Here is a 14,662-nt window from a genome sequence, read left to right as displayed (position 1 = left end):
TAAAATTGTAGGTGAGCAATATGCTTCAGTTCTTGCACTAGGGAGATGCTCCTTTGGTTTCCTCAGTCTCACGGCTTGTTCTTAGAACTGTGAAGTCGCTTTCTCTTTGCAGACAGTGAGCTGTTCGTGCTTGTAGATGTTTATAGCTGGCTGGCTATAAGCAACACTGGTTCTTTTTAACCCTTCATTTTCATCCCCTTGAACCTCTTCAATTTCTTTTTGGTTTAATTTCGATATCTGAGTTGGCTAATTTTGACTTTGTGAATATGTAAGGCTCTTAGCACTGGATAGTGGGGACCATATGGTACAAAGGGGCTATACAAGCTTATTCAAAACCATATGGCTCTGTAAACATATCACAGTCTTCTATGTGCGTGCTGCTAATCCAGCTGTGAATAACTTCTTGTCCCTGCCCTGCATTACCTATCACATATCAAACCTAGAAAATGCTTCCATACATGCTTTAACTGGTCAAAAATGTTTGCTGGGATAAAAAAAAATGTTTAGAAGTTCTAAACTCAAAAACTATGGAAAGTTTGGAAAGTTTGAATCTTTTCAACATTTTCGAAATGGACCATTCAAACTTTGGTGTAAAGAAATGTTTGTTAGCCAAGTATAGGCTGAATGTGCTTACTTTTTGGAAGTGGGAAAATTCTTTAAACCAGAATGTGTTTAATTTCTGATCTAATACTTTTTTTTTCCCATGTAGAATGGTGTTTTGGTTTGTTTGTGGGTTTTTTTTTTTTTCCAATTTTCTTCTTGAAGTGAGAAAACAATTTAATTTTTGTGTTAGGTTAGCCACCAAACCAAAGAAATAAATTATTCACGTAGTTGTCCTTGAACCTGACCTGGTACACCTCTCATTACTTCTGTCTTCTGCTTCTCATGATGTTTTAATTAAAGAATGAGCACTGTGCAACACCTGAAGATGTATGCTACATGGGTGGAGATCTAGAAGGGTTATGAGAGAGGAGCACCTTAGCATGAATTTCTTGTGCTATGAAGTAGCAAAAAGCCTCGTGCAGCCCGTGGATGTAGAGGTAGGGACATGGTGAACTGTAGAGGGACTCTGTGTTGTCCTGGTGCTCAAGTTTTTCAAACAATGCTGGAAGACTGAAGAGGGTTAGAAGACTACAAAGATAATATAAAGCTAGTGTTAATTGGAAGTGTAGGGGAAATAAAATAAGTAAGCTTGTTTTACGGTGAACTTTTAAGAGGTAAATGTTATATTGCCAGATTAGAATGAGGTAAAGTCCATATATCTGTACTCACTGTCAGTTATATTACAAGGACAAATGATCTTGGGGGAGTGCTTGCTTTTCCATCCCTTGTTATCTTCTAATCAAAGCTGAAGTCTCTTGGGAAGAGATGCTTTCATTAGTACAGGCCTGAGCAACCAGGGCCCATACAGGAATAGCCAGGTGAAACTTAATCTCCCACGATATATACAGCATCAGACAAGAAAAGTTAGTATTCTCTGCTGGCTCTGTGAATTGATGATCTCTGTGCATCTTCATGTACCTCCTAGATCTGGACTTTTTCTGAACGAGACCTGGTAATGGTTCAAAGATGCCAGCTGTGGCAGAGCTTTGATAAGAGGAAACATTAAGCAGGGAATGGTTCTGAGATCCTTAAACACATTTTCCCCAAATATAAATCTGTCTCTAAGAATGAACGATGAGTTTTTTATTTTTACCGTGATCTTTTTTGCTTAACATTTCTCGACAGTAATGCTATTAGGTCTCCACATACATCACTTTTCACAAGTACACCAAAATGATCCTTTGTTTGGTGAGTAAGGAGTTCGGGCTCTGCAGAGGAGTTAATCCTTGGCATGGCTGCCAGCAGGGACATTTTTAGTTTGCTGCAAATACCACAACTGGTTTTGAGAACATATTTCTGTTGCATTCCAAGGAGCCTTTTGGGGTAGATTTAGGCTGTTAAATCCTCTGCACCCTTTTTATCTACTTCAGCACTTTTCACATTTGCAAATGCAGAATTAAATGGTTCATGAAATACCTTGTAACAAATGAAGATAACAATACAAAGTAATGGAATAAGCTATTGTTAATATAAGATATCTGTATGCCTAACAGTCACTGCACATTGTGGGATAAAAATGATCAAAATAAATGACCTTTCCTAACTCAAGGGATAAATTATGCGACAAGTAAGATGCTAAACAGTGAAAAAGAAGAGATTTACCTAGATGGAAAGGTTCAGCCATATCAGCAATCCCTGCATTTCACATTCCCTTAGGGGTTGCAGGCAGCATTCAGAAGGAATAATTACAGCTGGGGGGAAAAGATCAGAAGGTCTATTAGATTTTGTAAAAATCTTTAAATTCTTCAAGGCATGTCTGTATTACCTGGAATGACTGAAAGGGAGGCTGGTTTAATTTCTATTGTTTGTTATACTTTGCAGAAAAGTAAACTTTCTCAGATAGGCAAAAATCATCTCATGTACTTCTGTAACACCTTCCAGACTCCACGGTGTTTTCCAAACGTTGTTCTGGAAGCATTCCACTCCTGGCTGATAAACACCTTCTTCTAACACAGGACATGGTGGTCCACTGACACTACCCAACGACCTTCAAGAAGAAGTGGAGTATCCTTTAGCCACCAACAGCTTTAGCAAACAAAGTGAAGGGGAATTTTTTTGCCAACAGAAATTATAAGAGAGAGGTATGGAGGTGGCGAGTGGTTGTCTAAACTGATATTGGGCAAAAAGGTTGAGTAAAGGCCTTGAAGGAACAAAATACTAGCAGAAGTGGATTTTGCAGCTCACCTAAAGCACAGCTCTCCAAGCAGCACATCACTTTCTGTTGTCACATTCAGACTTTGGTCACTACTGACTCGAAGGCACTGACTGACCTGGGGCAATGGGCATGTTTCTTTCGAGTCCTGTCTTATCCAAATTTTGGCTTTGTACAATATGATTGGTAAGAAGATCCTGTTCTAAAATTGGATGGCTCCCAGAGTCAGCTCTGAGCTTTCCATTGCTGATAGAAAGACAAAATTTGCCAATCTTCATTTTAAGTTGGATCAAGAATTTGGGTGGGTTTGGCCTAGCAGGAGACCTGTGGAGTATGTTAAGCTATCTTTTGGAATTAGCTCCAGGTAGGTTGGTTTGCTTCCTGTCTTCCGTGTTGATTTGCCCATCTGTCAACCCTTATAGAGGGTTATTTGTAGTATTTCTTCTGGTGACCTGAATTAACCAGAAAAGAATCAGAAAGTATTTCATAAATACAGATCTCTAGCAGCAGAGATCCCATAGCCAGATCTTCAACTTGTATAAATTGGCATTGCTATAGTGACTTTCAGAGCTGAACTTCTTTATAGCTGCAGAAGATAGATCTGCCTCAGTATTTCTGTTGCTGAGCACCCACAGAATGGCAGGACAGATCAGAAGACTGAAGAAGGATCTGCTGGGTCAAGCTGTTCTTCCCACTGCACTGATAGCAATTTCTCCCCATACCTTTTCAAATCTCCTTGTTAAGCTAGTTCTCTGGGTCCACAAAATCAAAGGATCACCTGCTTTCTAGGACTGTTTTGATCTCTTTTCCCATGCCTCCTCCTGTACGTGAGGAATGTCTGGTATCAGCGAGACTTTCCAGATATCTTTCCATGGTTTTCATCAAAGTGAATCTAAAACAGAGGTTGATTCCCAGTAGGAAGAGCTGGTATTGACCTTCTATTCAGGCAGTCTGACTGCTCTTCCCACTCTGGTGCTTGGGACAGGGAGGCCTGAGCCTTTGGGTTTGTTTCTGCGTCTGATGAGATGCACACCTGGGATGCAAATGTCTTTGACAAGAATGAAAAGGAAACGCTTGTCGCTTTTTGTCTTTCACAGCAATTTGGGGTAATCTGAGATTTAATTTATTCACCAGTTGAAAGGGAAAGGGAAATCAAGCCAGCATCTGTCTTTTGAGCCAAGCTTTCTTGCGTACCCCCGGTGCAGACTCACACAAAAGAGCTCTGATCACTCTAACTAGGTGCTTGTTCTAATTATAGAAAGATTTAGCATTGGTTACATAATTGCCCACTGCATATTGGCACACGGCATTGTTATACTACAAAAGCCTCTTTTTTTTCTCCCCTCTCTGCAGCAGACCCAGCGTCAGCGTGTTTAACTGAGAGCTGCAAGGGACAGAATTAATCTGAAGCAACCTCCCACAGCTTTTCCAGGAGAGGCCAGCAAAAATCAGATACTGACCAGCTCCCTTTGCTGGGAGCTTTGCCAACGTGTGTGATCTAGCAGTTAAAGCAAGGGATTAATAGCCTGCGCCACAGTCTTAAGCATCCCTCATAGAAGCAGCAAGCTGTGATCAGGAATCAGTGGTTGTGCTGAGGTTACATTCCCTATTTTGGATTTTTATCATAGAATGGTTTAGGTTGGAAGGCACCTTAAAGATCGTCTAGTTCCAACCCCCCTGCCACGGGCAGGGATACCTTCCAGTAGACCAGATTGCTCAAAGCCCTGTCCAACCTGGCCTTGAACACTGCCAGGGTTGGGGCATCCACAACTTCTCTGGGCAACCTGTTCCAGTGCCTCACCACCCTCATGGAGAAGCATTTCTGCCTTGTATCTAATCTAAATCTACCCTCTTTCAGCTTAAAACCATTACCCATTGTCCTATCACTACGTGCCCTGGCAAAAAGTCCCTTGCCAGCTTTCTTGTAGACCCGCCCCTTCAGGTACTGGAAGGCTGCTACAAGGTCTCACCAGAGAATTCTCTTCTCCAGGCTGAACAACCCCAACTCTCTCAGCCTGTCTTCATAGGAGAGGTGCTCCAGCCCTCTGATCATCTCTGTGGCCCTCCTCTGGACCCGCTCCAACAGGTCCATGTCCTTCTTATGTTGGGGGTCCCAGAGCTGAATGCAGTACTCCAGGTGGGGTCTCAGGAGAGCGGAGTAGAGGGGCAGAATCACGTCCCTCGACCTGCTGGTCACGCTTCTTTTGATGCAGCCCAGGATACGGCTGGCTTTCTGGGCTGCAGGCACACATTGCCAGCTCATGTCCAATTTTTCATCTACCAAAAGCCTCAAGTCCTTCTCCTCAGGGCTGCTCTCAATCCATTCTCTGCCCAGCCTGTATTGGTGTTTGGGATTGTCCTGACCCATGTGCAGGACCTTGCGCTTGGCCTTGTTGAACTTCATGACATTTGCACGGGCCCACCTCTCAAGCCTGTCAAAGTCCCTCTGGATGGCATCCCTTCCCTCCAGTGTGTCAACCGCAGCACACAGCTTGGTGTTGTTGGTAAACTTCCTGAGGGTGCACTCAATCCTACTGTCCATGTCGCTGACAAAGATGTTAAACAGCGTGGGTCCCAATACCGACCCCTGAGGAACACCACTCGTCACTGGTCTCCACTTGGACATGGAGCCGTTGACCACAACTCTTTCAGTGCGACCATCCAGCCAATTTCTTATCCTCTGAGTAGTCCATCCGTCAAATCCATGTCTCTCCAATTTAGAGACAAGGATGTCATGCGGGACAGTGTCAAATGCCTTGCACCAGTCCAGGTAGATGACGTCAGTTGCTGTTCGCTTATCCACCAATGCTGTAACCCTGTCATAGAAGGCCACCAAATATGTTCAGGCATGATCTGCCCTTAGGGAAGCCATGTTGGCTGTCACCAATCACCTCCTTGTTTTCCATGTGCCTTAGTATAGTTTCCAGGTGGATCTGCTCCATGATCATGCTGGGCACAGAGGTGAGACTGACTGGCCTGTAGTTCCCTGGGTCTTCCTTTTTTCCCTTTTTAAAAATGGGGATTATGTTCCCCCTTTTCCAGTCAGTGGGAACTTCACCAGACTGCCATGACTTCTCAGATATGATGGATAGTGGCTTAGCAACTTCATCCACCAGTTCCCTCAGGACCCGCGGATGCATCTCATCAGGTCCCATGGACTTGTGCACCTTCAGATTCCTTAGACAGTCTCAAACCTGATCTTCTCCTACAGTGGGTGGTTCTTCATTCTCCCAGTCCCTGACTTTGCCTCCTGCGACTTGGGCGGTGTCGTCTTCACTTGCTGGTGAAGACTAAGGCAAAAAAGTCATTGAGTACCTCAGCCCTCTCCATATCCCGCGTAACCAGGTTTCCCATTTCCTTCCAGAGAGGGCCCGCTGTTTCCCTAGTCTTCCTTTTATCATCAACATACCTACAGAAGTTTTTCTTGTTGCCCTTAATGTCCCTGGCCAGATTTAATTCTATCAGGGCTTTAGCTTTCCTAACGTGGTCCCTGGCTGCTTGGACAATTTCTCTGTATTCCTCCCGGGTTACCTGTCCTTGCTTCCACCCCCTGTATGCTTCCTTTTTGTGTTTGAGTTTGTCCAGAAGCTCCTTGTTCATCCGTGCAGGCCTCCTGTCATTTTTGCCTGACTTCCTCTTTGTTGGGATGCATCACTCCTGAGTTTAGAGGATGTAATCCTTGAATATTAATCAGCTTTCTTGGGCCCCTCTTCCCTCCAGGGCTTTATCCCATGGTACTGTACCAAGCAAATCCCTGAAGAGGCCAAAGGCTGCTCTCCTGAAGTCCAGGGTAGTGAGCTTGCTGTGTGCCCTCCTCGCTGCCCTAAGGTTCTTAAACTCCACCATTTCATGGTCACTGCAGCCAAGGCTGCCCTTGAGCTTCACATTCCCCACCAGCCCCTCCTTGTTGGTGAGGAAAAGGTCCAGCATAGCACCTCTCCTCATTGGCTTCTCTATCACTTGGAGAAGCAAGTTATCATCAACACATTCCAGGAATCTCCCGGATTGCTTATGCTCTGCTGTGTTGTCCCTCCAACAGATATCAGGGTGGTTGAAGTCCCCCATGAGGACCAGGGCTTGTGAATGTGAGGCTGCTCCTATCTGTCTATAGAGGGCCTCATCTGCTCGGTCTTCCTGGTCGGGTGGCCTGTAGCAAACCCCCACTATAATGTCACCTGTCCCTGCCCTCCCTTTAATCCTGTCCCATAAGCTCTGGGTCAGCTCCTCATCCATCCCCAGGCGGAGCGCCATGTACTCCAGGTGGTCATTGACATAAAGGGCAACACACCCTCCTCATCTCCCCTGCCTGTCCTTCCTAAAGAGCCTGTATCCTTCTATTCCAACACTCCAGTCATAGGAGCCATCCCACCACATCTCCGTGATGCCAGTAGGATCATAGCCCTGCAGGTGTGTACATGTCTCTAACTCCTCTTGTTTATGTGCGGTAGCACAATAGCTTTAAATGGATACCCTACTATTATGCCCAGTATCAGTCTGAGTCATAGAGTTCATGAATTTGCAAACACAAAAATCTATAGCAAAACTTCCACAGGCTGTAGTAGATACAGGAGTAGATATTTTCCCCATATTTCTAAGCTTATTTTATTCTGTGATTCAGAGTGGTTACTTCATGTTCAGCCTGCACTCATTTCTCCCTCATTTTCTCAGTAGTACATCATGTGCACATCTCCCTCACTTTTTATTTTCTTCTTTTAACATCATGTTCTAAACTGTAAAGCTTTCTTTCAACAAATAGTCTTTCCTACACTATTTGTAATGGTCCAAGACTAAGCTGGGATGCTTCACTGCACCCCATCAGTTCAAAAGCTCCCATCTGTCCAAGAAGGGAACGAAACTTATGGGGTTGTAGTCAGTTTTGCCATCATATGGCTGAGGCAGCAACTGGCCATGTGGGCCCTGTGTCCTCAATGTGCTGGCACGGTAATCACCCTTAACTCTGCCCTTCATAACTTGTAGCTGCTTTGTCAGGAAGCCTACCTTGTGCAGGCATTTATGTTAATGTCTGCCACAGGGGACAAGCCCGATGGAAACAAAAGGGGTACCCAGCACAGAATCACAGAATCATTAAGGTTGGAAAAGACCTATAAGATCATCAAGTCCAATCACCAACCCAACACCACCATGCCCACTAAACCACGTCCCACAATGCCATGTCCACATGTTCCTTGAACACCTCCAGTGATGGTGACTTCACCACTTCCCTGGGCAGCCTGTTCCAGTGTTTCACCACTCCCTCAGTAAAGACATTTTTCCTGATATCCAGCCTGAACCTCCCCTGGTGCAACTTGAGGCCATTTCCTCTTGTCCTGTCACTAGTCACTTGGGAGAAGAGACCAACACCCACCTCTCTGCAGCCCCCTTTCAGGTAACTGTAGAGAGTGATGAGGTCTCCCCTCAGCCTCCTCTTCTCCAGACTGAACAACCCCAGTTCCCTCAGCCACTCCTCATAAGACTTGTGCTCCAGACCCCTCACCAGCTTCATCGCCCTTCTCTGGACACACTCCAGCACCTCAATGTCCTTCTTCTAGTGAGGGGCCCAAAACTAAACACAGGATTTGAGGTACGGCCTCACCAGCACCGAGTACAGGGGCACAATCACCTCCCTACTCCTGCTGGCCACACTATTTCTGATACAGGCCAGGATGCCGTTGGCCTTCTTGGCCACCTGGGCACACTGCTGGCTCATCTTCAGCCGGCTGTCAATCAACACCCCCAGGTCCTTTTCTGTGGGGCAGCTTTCCAGCCACTCTTCCCCAAGCCTGTAGTGTTGCCTGGGGTTGTTGTGACCGAAGTGCAGGACCCGGCACTTGGCCTTGTTGAACCGCATACAATTGGCCTCGGCCTATCAATCCAGCCTGTCCAGATCTCTCTGCAGAGCCTTCCTACCCTCGAGCAGATCAATGGTCCTGCCCAACCTGGTGTTGTCTGCAAACTTAATGAGGGAGCACTCAATCCCCTCATCCAGATCACCGCTAAAGATATTAAACAAGACCAGCCCCAAACCTGAGCCCTGGGGGACTCCACTTGTGACCGGCCACCAACTGGATTTGACTCCATTCACCACAACTCTCTGGGCTCGGCCGTCCAGCCAGATTTTACCCAGCAAAGAGTAGACCTGTCTGAGCCACGAGCCGCCAGCTTCTCCAGGAGAATACTGTGGGAGACAGTGCTGAAGGTTTTACTAAAGTCCAGGTAGACAACATCCACAGCCTTTCCCTCACCCACTAAGTGGGTCACCTTGTCATAGAAGGAGATCAGGTTGGTCAAGCAGGACCTGCCTTTCATGAACCCGTGCTGGCTGGGCCTGATCCCTCGGTTGTCCTGCACGTGCCCTGTGAGCGCCCTCAAGATGAACCTCTCCATAATCTTCCCCGGCACCGAGGTCAGGCTGACAGGCCTGTAGTTCCCTGGATCCTCCTTCTGGCCCTTCCTGTAGATGGGCGTCACGTTGGCAAGCCTCCAGTCGTCCAGGACCTTCCCCATTAACCAGGACTGTTGATAAATGATGGAGAGTGGCTTGGCAAGCTCTTCTGTCAGCTCCCTCAGCACCCTTGGGTGGATGCCATCAGGCCCCATAGACTTGTGAGTGTCCAGGTGGCATAGCAGGTCATTAGCTGCTTCCTCCTGGATCATGGGGAGTTTGTTTTGCTCTCCATCCTTGTCTTCCAGCTCAGGGAGCTGAATACCCTGAGGATACCTGGTCTGGCTGTTAAAGACTGAGGCAAAGAAGGCATTAAGTACCTCAGCCTTTTCCTCATCCTCGGTGACAATGTTCCCCCCCCATCCAGTAAAGGATGGAGATTCTCCTTGTCTCTCTTTATTGGCAGATATTCCCAATATTATTTTGATCTTTTAGGAAAACCTTTAATATACCAGTGTCCCACAGCAAGGGAAAAGGTGGAGAGGTTACCTTTACAGCACTTTCTGCAGGGGCTTGGATGAAAAACGTGGACATCCTGGAAGAGAGGCTGGTCATCAGGACCTTTCTTTGAGCACAATGTCCTAGTTTATTATTCCTTCTTCTAGAAGCTGAGACCTTTTGCTTCATAACCTGAGTATTTCTAGGTCGCTTTTTGCCCTGTCTCTACCTTTTTGGGTGCAATTGTATCCCTGCAAATATGAATGGAAACACAGCGTGGTGATGCTTTCCTGGATTTGGTCAGTGTTTCCTGAATCCTGTTGGAAACTTTAACTCTCAAAGAACTACTAAGATCTTTTTGGTCTCATTCTGGTTTTGGTCTCTGGCATCCTTTTAGTGTATTAAGGATTAATTGTGGTAGCTGCGTCCTCAACGTTGTCCCAGATACTTAAAATTTTCCACTATGTGTTCCCTGGTGGTGTTGAATTGCAGGTTCTCTTTATCAGAAAGATACTGACTTGAAAACAACACTGAGTTTCCTTCTGTTCACAATAGGAGAAAAGTTCAACCAGAAAAGCTAAGTTTCAAGTGGGTGACTATCAAACCAGGTATTTGCTCCAGGGAATATGAATCTGTTACATTATTTGTGATGATTCAGCAACATTTTTTCATTCTCTGCTTTGTTCTTTCTCTATTTTGTCATAATCTTTATTGCAAGAAGACTTTGGTGAAGAGATTGGTTTTGCATTGTACCTTGAATACGATAAAATTTATTATAATTTTCATTTCTTATAGTAAGGAGCTAAAGGTTAGCTGCAGAGAAAGCTTTTTTTTCATTCTGCAATTATTTTCCTTGTTGCCAACAGCTCTTTTAGTCTTGATGAACACGGTTGTTGTACTGGATCATTCTCTTGGATGGACAAGAGCAGTTTCTGAGATACTTATGATACACACCTCTTTGGCCTTTGGAATTATACCCTTAAATACAAGCTGATATTAGGCAGCCATGTGTGGATTTCACCGAATGATAAAAGCTAAGTATAGCTGCATCGTTTACGCTATCAATTTAGGCTGCTTGAGGATCTGTCCATCTGTCCATCTGTCCACATGATGGACAGCATTGTTTCATGTTCAACAGGAGCAGGACAAAAGTGTTCAGCTCTATTGCCAAAGTCACTCTGGTGAGAGCATTCCCTTAGCACTGGGAACAGGCACAGTGTTGCCAGCCCGCGTGCTACGGCTGCGTAGGTGGCTGTGCTCACACCTAATCCTGACGTGTTGCAATAGCCATATTCACAAGGTAAAATGTTCATAGTGCCCTGGCCAAACCCACACCCTTCACTAAAGAGCAGTTCTGATTTCTAGTCGATAAAAGCATCTGTACCCCTCCAGCACCTCTCCTAGGTATAGAAAGGGAATGCCCTGAGATCTGAGTTTAGTCTTTCTACCCTCTCTCATAATTTCTGGTATATATATGTATATACACATACATAGATACATATCTTCTCCCTGCTGCAGGGCTTTCAGTGAGCAAGCATTGAAAACCAATTAAAATATAAAGTCTGAGATTTTTTTTTTTGAAAGCACAGAAGATGGCTTTTCTGGGCACTTGGGCCAGGTTGGGAGCCTCACTGATGCAGTGGAGATTGGGTTACCCTGTTGTACACTGAACTGGAGGGTGCTGCCTGTCGACATCCTCTTCTGTAACTCCGAGGGGGAGCAGCGCGCACCCCTGCGGCTGGGGCACAGGCGTTAGAGCAGCCCAGGGGCCGTTGGTGCGGCAGCGCCCGCCCGGCTGCCCCCCCGCCGCTCCCCGGTGGGCTCGCCCAGGGGCCGCCCCTCGCAGTCCCGCCGTGCCCCCGCAGCGCCGAGCGGCCGCAGCCGGAGACTACATGTCCCAGCATGCCGCGCGGGGCAGGACTGTACCACGTGCGAGGCGAAGGGGGAGCAGGCGGCTGGGCGCGCGGGAGTTGAAGTGCCGCGGTGCCGGCGAGGCGGTAAGTGCCGGCTCCCTGCCCCGCTGGAGGGGCCGACGCGGTGCTGGAGGCTGGGGAGCGTCCGGCGGGGAGGGACCCGGACTCTCGCTGCCCTCCCACCCCCCTGCTACGGTTTCGGGCGCCTCGGCCCGGTTCGGCCTTCCCGCGCCCCGGCTGGTGCCGCCGGGTGGGGGGTCCGGGCCCAGGCGGCGGTTGCCCGCCGCGGGCGCAGGCCCCGGGGGCGGAGGCCTGGTTGCCGCAGGGCTCGGCGGGCCGGGGTTGTTTCTGAAGGCGGGAGCGGCGGGGGGCGCGGGCGCTGCTCCGGGAGGCACGGCACGGCACGGCACGCCTGAAGGAGAACCGAAGGCAGCCGGAGCCGGCCCCTCGCGTCCTGCCCAGGGAGACCTCGGGCCCCGCTGGGGCTTTGCGGCGGCGCTCGGGGGTGGTCAGCGCTCCCTGCCGCTCCCTGGGCCTCGGGAGAGCGCGATCTCCCGGGCAGCGCTGCCGCGCCGGGGCGCGGGCCCGGGCAGGTGGCGGTGGTGGGCCTCGAGGGAGTCACCTCCCGGGCGCTGGGAGAAAACTAGTGGCCTCCTGTCCGTCCCGGCTCCCCCGAGTGGGATTCGGAGGGGCATGGCGCCCGCCTGCAAGGAAAGGGCACCTTGCGTGTGCGGAGTCCTGTGAAAGGCAAAGAAGCCAGCTCACCTAGGCAAAAGAAGAGCGGGAGGTGATTCATCAACGCGGGCCTTAATAACGAGAGGCAGTGACACCGTGAAGGCGTATTTCACAGCTGGTAGGGTCTTTGAGATGCCCCTAGGGGTGTTGTAATGGCTCATTTACATGGAAAAGGCTCCTCTACACCTTATGCAAAACGGTGAAATACAGTTGATTTCTGACAATTCCATTTCTGTACCTTATATTGGAGGGGTTTTAACTCTTCCCTTTTTATTGGTACAATGCATTAAGCATGAAAGCAGGACTTTGTTGCTGAAGAGCTCAGCTGCTCTGCCTGTTTATTTGCTGCCTAAAGTTCCCATCTTTTGTTGGTGACATACAACTGATGGATACGGCAATAGATGTGATGTCACGAACTGCAGATTATAGCTTCAGGTAGGAATAAGATGCAAGAACAGATGGACTTGCATCCTGCTTTCGAGAAAATATATTTTTTGTAATAAAGAAGGTGAAGGAAAAAATAATGAAAAAATGAGGCATATTTTCTGTGTTAAAAAATGTCAGTGTTTGCACCTGTCACTTTCCAATAAATGAAATTTTACAAAAACATACAAGGAGCAGAAATGGTTTAATTAAAACACTTCGCAGAAAATGTTTTTTGAAGGTGACAGAGGATACAAGAGATTTCTGTACAAAAGAGATCAGTCCACCAAGAAGAAGCCCCAAAATTCCTAGAATTTCAGTGAGGCAGGGGGAAGAGGGCAGCATTTTTTTGGGAAGCGTAAGTTCATTTGGCCAGGGGGGCAGGTTTATTTTCTCTTGGGTTTGATTGTAGGTTCAGAGGAGTCCTGATCAGCCAGCTACCTCTTCTGACAGGAGAAGTAGGTGGGGTGCTGCAGGCAGCTCTGACTGGCACTAGCACAATATATCTTTGCTTCTGTGCCTCAAAGTTACCTAGGGCTTATAAGGAAATAAAAGGAAATAATAAAGTTTAGCAAAGGTTCATGTACAGAGGTCTCTTGAGTTATATTAGCCTATTTCATTGATGTTGTTCTTGTGAACTGTTTTTGAAAGGTTTGACCTGTGTCACTGCATGTGTTTTTTGGTTACAAGGCTTCCAAGACAAGAGGCACGAACCAGACTGACCCTGTTTAAGGTTCACAGAGAGAAGTAGGAAAGTTTCTCAATCAAGCCTAAGAGTAGGCGGATTAGTGGACTCCCATCTTGATGGGGTAAAAGCCCGTGCTCTGTCACGGGTGCTCCTGAGCGCTCGCAGAATAGGTGAACCATGCCTCTTGATTCGTGGTGTAAGCAGAAAGAATGGTCAATCATATTTTCTATCCAATACCAGACAAAGGGAAAGGAAAGAAAAATATACCTGATTTGTAATTTTTTTTTCAGGTCTGAATCCTCTAAGGTGACATAAAGAATCATAATATGTATATCACATGTAATGAATTACATGTTTCCACTACTTTATATACTGTAAGCAATGAATGCAGTGCTGCAAAGTGCTTAGTGTGGGAAATGCATTTGTTCCCTACCCTAGTCTTCCAGAGGAAAAGTGAGCGAGGAGAGAAGTGTCTCACCCCAGGCCTGTGCTGGGCCTGTGACAGAGCCAGGATTAGGCTGTTGATACTTGCAGATGTCCGTTCTGCCACTGCAGTCCCTGCCTGGCACTTGAACAGGATGGCGATGATGAGAAAACAAGTCTTACTTGGTGATTCTTACAGGTCCCCCATCCCCTACATTGTATGCGGCTGTCTGCCACCAGCCGCTGGAGTTGCACACAGCCTCCAGGGATACATTGCTTCTTCTCCCACCACTCATCAGCAGTGAGGCACTTTCACAACTAGTCTGGATGAGTTTCCAACAAGTTTTGGGTGCTCTTGGTGTTGCAAGAGCTCTTTTTAAACCCCGCTTGTTTGTATCTTCTATTATCCCCTTGCAATCTGCGTATGCTGTGATATCTTCAAAACATTTTCAGTGAAGAGGCAGCCTGTTGCTGTGATCAGAATTGACTTTTGGTGAGCATGTGCTTCCTTGTCTCTGTCCACCTGTTTTTTCTCCTTGTAAAGCCTTTGGGACCATGAACAAATATTTTGCTGTGGGTGCCCAAGGTCTTGCACAGTGAGTTACTTCTCGATTTGTGGCCCGTAGACACTATTGAGTTAGAAATAGCAATGGGGTCAGAGCTTGCGTTCGGTTGCTGAGTGATTGCTTGAGCTCTTGGCTGGGGGCAGTGCTAGCAATGCATCATTAGCAAAGCAGCAATTAAAACTTGGATTGTCAGGTCCCTTGGGGCTGTAGGCATTGGATCACTCTGTCCTTCTCAGATGTTACAGTTACTGTTTTGTGTCTCAGCAGGGTTCATCAGTC

The sequence above is a fragment of the Gavia stellata genome, chromosome 7 (genome assembly GCF_030936135.1).
Source record: "Gavia stellata isolate bGavSte3 chromosome 7, bGavSte3.hap2, whole genome shotgun sequence".
NCBI classification, from domain to species: Eukaryota; Metazoa; Chordata; class Aves; order Gaviiformes; family Gaviidae; genus Gavia; species Gavia stellata.
Note: the sequence above shows the minus strand (reverse complement) of the source record.